Here is an 8,111-nt window from a genome sequence, read left to right as displayed (position 1 = left end):
TGTCATGTCCACGGCCATTATGTCTTTCTAGCCTTGCTTTTGGCCTGGGCTGGTCTTCCTTCTCTCCTAAATGAACAGAGAGAACAGATGGCTGAAGATGTCCCTCATTTGTTATCTTTCTTTCTCTTGGCCCCTCTGAAATATATACCATAGAAATGAGCCAATGAACACAGATCTCAGACAAAGGGCCCAGAAATGAGAGGAGAGGGAGTCCCTAAAGACGGATATTCTTCCAAAGGATCAAAGTTCAATTCCCAGTACCCAGTTCACATCCAGAACTACAGTTCCTGGGGAATCCAATACCCTTTATAGCCTCCGCAGGCACTATATGCATGCAGTATATGGACAGACATGTAGACAAAACAGCCATAAACATAAAATATAATGATAAGGGTATAGATTATAAAAGCCTATATTGAAGGCCCAGAAAGGGAGAGACTGTGATGATCAGATTTACCCTATTATAACAAAATCTCTCAGTTAATCAAATTTTGACTCACAGTTTTGAAGGATTTTAGACTAAGGGGTTCATTCTGTTTTTTGGGGCATGAGGTGGTATACTGTGGTACAGCCTGCTATGAAACAAAACTGTACCTAAAAGCAAGAAACAAAACAGAAGAGAAACAAACTAAGGTCCCATTATCTCTTTAAAGACCACGCTCAAAATAATCCAAAGGCCTTTCTCTAGGCCCCACTTCTGTTCTCTATCTTTCCATCACATGTTAGGGGCTAGAGAGCAAAACTTGTAATGTACTTCGAGGAATGTTCACAGGCTTAACCAGGGAAGAGAATTACTCAGGAAAGACTGACTATTCCAACCTTTCCAGAACATGGGCCCAAACATTAGATTCGGAAGAGATGGGGCTGCTTTTCTGAGGGCTGGAAACAGAATCCCTGCTGTGGTGAGGAATGCCCAGAAAGCTGGGGTCCTACCCTTCAATGTGGAAGAGAATTTAACCAGGTTAATGTAAGCCCTGCTTGGTCTTTTGCCAACAAGGTTGTGGCTCTTAAACATCTGAAGAATCCTGGGATTCGGCATGATACACCGTTAGACTGGGTCCTGAGTCTCCATGACTCTCTGTGATCAACCCTCCCCCATCAAATCATAGCCGGGAAGTACCATCCAATCTAGAGATCTAGACTGGAGATTTTGTTGAAACTTTAAAAATAAGTCATAAATGGAACGAGTGTTCTTCATGGTCTTCTTCTGTAAGCTGAGGTGTCAGGCTGTTGACACTACTATTCAGTGACACTCACCGATGCAGTTAATGCCTCGTGGAGAAGCAAGCATTGTCCCACTGTCTTCTGAACTGACTTCTTGGAAACAGCTCACGCCATCACAGACAGTTTCAAAAGCAGAAGAAAATGACAAACCACTCTTCCTTTGATCTAAGGAAGCTTGGCGTCTTCGGTCAGATGGTCAGATTGGCAGAAAAACAATCAAACCTCTCAAACGTGCTGGATCCTTTGCCTCTATATTAATCCCCAGAGACAAGAACAACCGCTCTCCCACAGACTTTGCACCCTTGGAAGAGAGTTCACGGTTACGGAACACTGGCATATGTGGGGTTTTTGTGTGTAGAGTTAATCCTTAGAAATCCACTAGGATGACTAACGTAAAACCATATTTTATGTCCCTAGCCAACTCCCAGGTGTGGAGATTATTATGATGGTCAGAGCCACAGCTGAGGTGAGCATTTGTAGAGTCATTCCTGGCAAAATGTTGACAAGGCACTTAGGGCTTGTTGTCTTTGCTCTGTTCTCTGCATGAGCGTCATGACTCTGGAACTGGAGAGATGGCTCAGTCGTTAAGAGCACTGTCTGCTCCTTCGGAGGACCTCGGTTCAGTCCCTAGCACCAGCATAGTGACTCCAGTTCCTTGGGATCCGATGCCCTCTTCTCGCCTCTGCGGCCACTGCATGCACACAGTGCCCAGGTATATGTGCAGACAAAGCACCCATACACATAAACAGGCACAGCTCGTGCACAGTGAAGACCTGACTCAAACAAAGTCCCCAGCATAGCAACGCCACCTCAGGCAGGCCTCCCCTCCTTCATCTTAAGCCCACACAGGACTTTTCTTACAATAATTTTCCGTGTGCCACAGAGGATTCGCCTCTGTGTAACCTTACCCATCTCTAGCCACATGTGTCCTTTGGATGACTCTTCCATATCGCCTCTTACACTATAAATTTATTTCTTTTTCCTATGCATATGTGCGAGTACCCATATGTACGTATTGTGCACCACATGCATATCTGTGCTCACGGAACCCGGAAGGGGATGTCGGATCCTCTGGAACTAGAACTATAAGTGAGCTGACTGATGTGGGTCTCAGAAGCCAAACTTGGGTCTGCTGGAACCACTGAGCCATCTCTCCGGCCCTATAATGTCACTCTTTAAAGAGCATAAATCTGTGGTGTATAATCAATGCACAAAAGCATGAAACTGTCACCGTTCTCTGCTTCCGGAATATTTCCGCCACCCTGAGAGGAAAGCTGTGTGCTTGTTTTCTAGTCCCCACCTCCCCGAACACTTCTCGGCTTCCTGTCTCTGAGGATGCGATTGCTTTGGGCGGCTCACATGAAGAGAATCAGAAACTATGTGGCATTTTGTGTCTGTTTTCATGTAAGGTAAGAGTATCTTAAGATTCAGCAAAGTGTACGATAAGTCAGAACTTCACTCAGCCTCCAGGCCAAATAATATTCCACCGTCTGGTTACAGCATCTGTCTTGTTAGGTTTTCTCTTGCTGTGAAGAGACACTATGACCATAAAAACTCTCATAAAGGGGAGCATTTCACTGGGCCTGGCTCACAGGTTTAGAGGTTTAACCTGTTATCATCCTGGTGAGAAACATGGCAGCACATAGGCAGGCGTGATCCTGGAGAGGTACCTGAGAGCTCTACATCTGGAACGGCAGGCAGCAGGAAGAGACAGTGAGTGGCTGGGCCTACCTCAAGCATCTGAAACCTCAAAGCACTCCATCAAGGCCACACCCACTCCACCAAGACCACACCCACTCCACCAAGATCACACCCACTCCATCAAGGCCACACCCACTCCATCAAGGCCACACCCATTCTACTCCATCAAGACCAGCCTATGAGCCATTTTCACTCAAACCACCACAGCACCGTTTGCTCTTCCATTCACCCCTCAAAGGGTGTTCAGGGCAGTTCTTTTTTAGTATAATGAATGATTTTTCTGTGAATATCTTATGCAAATTACTGCTGATGTATTTTCATCAATCTATCTCACATACCTAGTTAGTAATGGAATGTCTGTGTTATTGATAACTCCCAGGTTGCACTTTCTGAGAAACTGCCTGGTTCCCTGAGAGATTTTATTTCCCAACATGCCATTTCCAGAGAACTGGGGAGTTAGCCCCAACTTTGGCTATGTTGAATCGATCTGGGTGTCAGACTATTGGAGGGATTTCAGGCAGCTGCCACCCATAGGTGTGTACTTCTAATAATCCATGAGGTGGGGCAGTCCACATAAGGAGCTGCCACCTTATGTCCCTTGGCAGAACAACTCCTCCTCCTCCTTCTCCTCCTCCTCTTCTTTGAATATTTTAAGCCTTGAGAATCGGCTCTTTTGGACCTTTCACCCCTGGACTTTCTGTTGTAGAAACACTGACACATTCATTACCCTTTGTTCATCGCTCATTATAGATTTGATGCAAGTCTTCTTCTTTCTAATGAACCCCAAGTCTTCTCCTTCTTCTTTCTAATGAACCTCGATATTCGGTAGCTTAGTGTTTTAGTACAAGCCCAGCCTTCCATTTGGCCTATGCTTCAACTCAGTGGTATCCATATTTCTGTTGATGCAGAAACCACACGGGGCTCTCTCCTCTGTGTCTTCTCATAGCAGGTCTATTTCCTGGAGATGTCGCTGCTCTCTCTGCACAGTTTTGTTCATTTCCAGCAGGGGCAAGTGCTGGAACACGCAAACCTCGCCGCCTGACAAAAGAAAAGAGAAAAACGAATTATCCACCGTTCTTAATCTTCGAGTGGAAAAAAGTTGCTGAGATGACTGAAGATACAAAAGGAGGAGCCATCATAATCTTGCTGGTGGCTCAAGAGGAGCCCACTCTCTGTTACTGCTAATTCCTCTTTTTCTTGCCAATCTTCAATTTGTGTGTGTGTGTGTGTGTGTGTGTGTGTGTGTGTGTGTTTAATCCACTTCATTGATGATTCTATTTTTCATCCAGGTCCTTTGAAATGTTTGTTTCTTTTCTTCTTTCTTTCTTTTTTTTTTTCTTTTTTTTTCTTTTTTTTTTTCCCGGAGCTGAGGACCGAACCCAGGGCCTTGTGCTTTCCAGGCAAGTGCTCTACCACTGAGCTAACCCCATTTGTTTCTTTTCTTACGAAGTAGGGAGGAATTCGACAGATCACACGTTTGCAGTGGTTAGTCCCATAGCTAAGCGTCATGCTATTTAAGGGAGGTTCTCTGAGAAGTTTCTGTGCAGAGGGGCTGTTCTCTATTCCTACAAGCAATTTTAGCATTGCTAATTTAGCATAATTCATCAGAAGCCAAAACTAAAAGCCCTGGGGATACTTGGCAGTTCCCTTCCTGTTTATCTGATCACGTCCGTGTGTGTTCTTGGCTAAGGGACAACGTGGGATCCATGCTGCTGAGATCTTACAAGGGAACAAGGAGAAGCTGTTCCGAGGGCTCCGGGCATGACTCCTTATCAAACAGACAAGATCGGGTGCGTTCAGGGTGGTATGGCCGTAGACATGACTCCTTATCAAACAGACAAGATCGGGTGCGTTCAGGGTGGTATGGCCGTAGACATGACTCCTTATCAAACAGACAAGATCGGGTGCGTTCAGGGTGGTATGGCCGTAGACATGACTCCTTATCAAACTCTCAGATGCACCTTACACCTCTCAGCCCCCTTGGAGGGTTGCCAGACCCACTCAAAGAGCATCAACTCTTCCATTTTCATACTCTGCCTCTCCACCATCTTCAACGCCCATTGTAGCAACACACCAGCATGGCCTGATACTGAATCACCTACCGATGCCACCTGTAGGACATCGTCACGAGAGCCATCTGGTGACTTGGTATTTTCCTTATTAACTTATACGTGCCTTGTTGAGTTTCTACAAATACCCCTCAAGTCTAGGAGCCGAAGTTATTTGTCAAGTGGATGGGTGAACGGCTGGATCCTGACACCTCCACTGATTCCTCTTCTCTTCACCATTCACAAAACTGCCGTGGTTCAATGACACCGAAACGAAACATGGAGTTGGTAAACTGTAAGACCTTTCTATGAACAGAGAGTGGAGTCCTTGGTGACTCAGAATGGAAGTGAACAGACTAGAAGGTGATAAGAGGAAGCGAGAACTTCTCGATTCTCCCTTTCTGTTCCCACCTGTCAGACTCTGGCAGTTTATTCTAAGACAAACTTAAAACCAGAGGAAAAGGGATTTCTCTTTTTGCAACAAACCATGCAAGCTCGGATTCTAAGGCAGTGTGACTGTGGCTCCATGCTTCAACACCAGGGGGCGCACTTTCCACAGGCCCTCAGTCAATCTTCGGTGGTAGGTGACTTCCCTAAATAAATTCAGTCTAGCCTTCTTAGCCTCTCTTCCCTCTTCTATATCTCAAACAAAGTCCACAGTTGCACACTTGCCCTGTTCTAGCCAAAATCTTCTAGAACCGAGGGCTAGAGCAAGACTCCAAAATCTTCTAGAACTGACCTCTTCTAGAAGCTTCCTCATGCTCTATTTTCTCTTCTAGTGAGACTTCTTCCCCACAGAAGTTGCACTTCTTGGCGTCGCCATTGACTTCTAGGCTCCCATTTCAACACTCACACTTCAAGCTCCCATGTAGAACTGTCATGGCTCCTTGGATCTACACCACTTCACTGTTTCCTGCTCCTCCTCAGATTCCTTAGCTACTCTTTTTTTTTTTTAAGTTAAAAATTTCTTAATTTTTTATTCCGGGTACCCCTAACACAATTTACAGAGCAATATACCTGATATAATGAAAAGAAAAAGACAAAGACAAAGCCACAACAGATAAAAGACCTCAGGGATGTACATCTAGTTGACACTCATTGCATTAGTCAACAGCTGCACTTTTGCAAACTGTGGCTGTGCGAGTCCTGAACAAGAAGGGCTTCCTGTTTAAGCCGCAGTGACTTTTCTGACCATGGATCATCGTTCCTTCTGTGGCAGATTTTACAGTTCCTCTAATGCATGTGGGACGACTGTCTCGAAGTGACCTGCAGCTTTCCTGACAACGCTTCTCTCTCCTGCTAAGAACCATAGCCGTTTGTTTCTGTTTTATTTTAAAACCTTCTGTTACCGTATCCACCACTTCAACTCCAGATCCATAGCCACCACCACAGGGACTGCCTGAGCTTCTTCCACCAAAACTACCCCCCTTTGTGGTTCTATAATTAGATTGTTGCTGTCCACTATAATTTCCAAAGTCATTATAGTTCCCCACCATCACCATAGTTACCTCCACCAAAATTTCCTCCTTCAGTGTAACCATCATATCCTCCTCCTCCACCACCATATCCACCACCTTGGTTTCCATACCCTGGTCCACCACCTCCATAACCTCCTCTACTACTGTAACCAGGACCACTACCATAGTTGCCACCATCACCTCCAAATCCATGATATCCACCATCACCACCTCCATAACTGCCTCTGCTGCCAACCTCCACCACCATAGCCTCCTCTTCCACCAAAGTTTCCTCCACACCCCATAAAGTTGCCAGATCCACTTCCACGACCACTGTGATCCAGCAGACTGCATCTCTTGTTTAGAAAGGGCCTTTTTCACTTCACAATTATGCCCATTAACAGTGTGGTATTTCTGAACAGCAATTTTATCAACTGTGTCATGATAATCAGAAGTTACAAAAGCAAATCCTCTCTTTTTCCCACTCTGCCTGTCTTCCATAACTTCTATGGTTCCAATCTTGCCATACTTTTCAAAGCATCTCTCATATTATATTCTTCCATATCCTCTTTAATACCACCAACAAAAATCTTCTTCACCGTTAAGTGGGCACCAGGCTTTACAGAATCCTCTCTAGAAACAGCTCTCTCTGGTTCCACCACACATCCATCAACCTTGAGTGGCCGAGCACACGTTGCAGCATCCACCTCTTCCACACAAGAGTAGGTCACAAAACCAAAGCCTCTGGAACGTTTTGTTTGAGGATCTCTCATTATCACACAGTCTGTAAGTGTGCCCCATTTCTCAGAATGCTCTCTTAAGCTATCATTTGTGGTTTTGAAGCTCAGACCACCAATAAATAGCTTCCTCAGCTGCTCTGGTTCCTTTGGATTGTGGCCCTCATTTTGAGACCGGATTTGCCTCTTCCAACTTGAGTTCAATATGGGACCAAGAGGAAGAGCTCCTTAGCTACTCTTACTCAACTTACCTTCCTCCTCCATAGCTAATAGAGGTCTTCTCAGTGGATTACTGGCTCCTAAAATCTTAGACACACTGTGGGTCCTGTCTCTTGTGCGATACATTTCTTCTCTTAAGCCAGGAGAGGTAGTAAATGTTTGTTGCTTTAAGTAGCTAAAGCTTAGCACAGCATCTTCCGAGTCAGTAGCTAGCACCCTCACAGATGCTGCCCAGGAGGCCCTCTCTAGAATGGGGCTGTTGGGTAAATTCTACCTCCTACAGAGTTATATTTCTTAACTCAGGACACCTGCCGGTGTGACGTCATCTGGAAAGACCACCCCTTCCAGACGTTGTCAAGCTGAGGTCATACCTGATAGGGGAGTTCCCAAATGTGATTACTGGTGTCCTTATCAGGGGAAATGTGTACACACAAACATACAAGTTAAATACCATATGACCATGAATGTGATTTAGTGTATCAACGCAAAGATACCCACCCTGGTGTGGCTGGCCCTTGGCAGGCGATGGGAAGAAGTAAAGAAGGATCCTTCCTCACAGTCTTCAGCTAAAGTCTGCAGCACTTTGGACCGACCTGAAACCCACACTGTTCAGAACTCTGAGAAATTAACTTTCTATTATCTTAAGGTGCAAGGTCTGTGCTGTATGGCCAAGAGCCGCCTTTGGTGCATGATACTTGCAGAATGCCTGGATGAATTGGAATCAC

At 45.3% G+C, this 8,111-nt stretch overlaps 1 pseudogene; it reads right to left on the bottom strand.

Annotated features, from left to right (window-relative positions):
* Positions 1-6,305: 6,305 nt before the first annotated feature.
* On the bottom strand, positions 6,306-7,203 carry LOC148003659 (heterogeneous nuclear ribonucleoprotein A3 pseudogene; annotated as a pseudogene).
* Between the last annotated feature and the right edge of the window lie 908 nt (positions 7,204-8,111).

The sequence above is a fragment of the Rattus norvegicus genome, chromosome 9 (assembly GCF_021556685.1).
Source record: "Rattus norvegicus strain SHRSP/BbbUtx chromosome 9, alternate assembly SHRSP_T2T, whole genome shotgun sequence".
Taxonomy (NCBI): Eukaryota; Metazoa; Chordata; class Mammalia; order Rodentia; family Muridae; genus Rattus; species Rattus norvegicus.
Note: the sequence above shows the minus strand (reverse complement) of the source record. Positions and strands in the feature narration are given on the sequence as shown.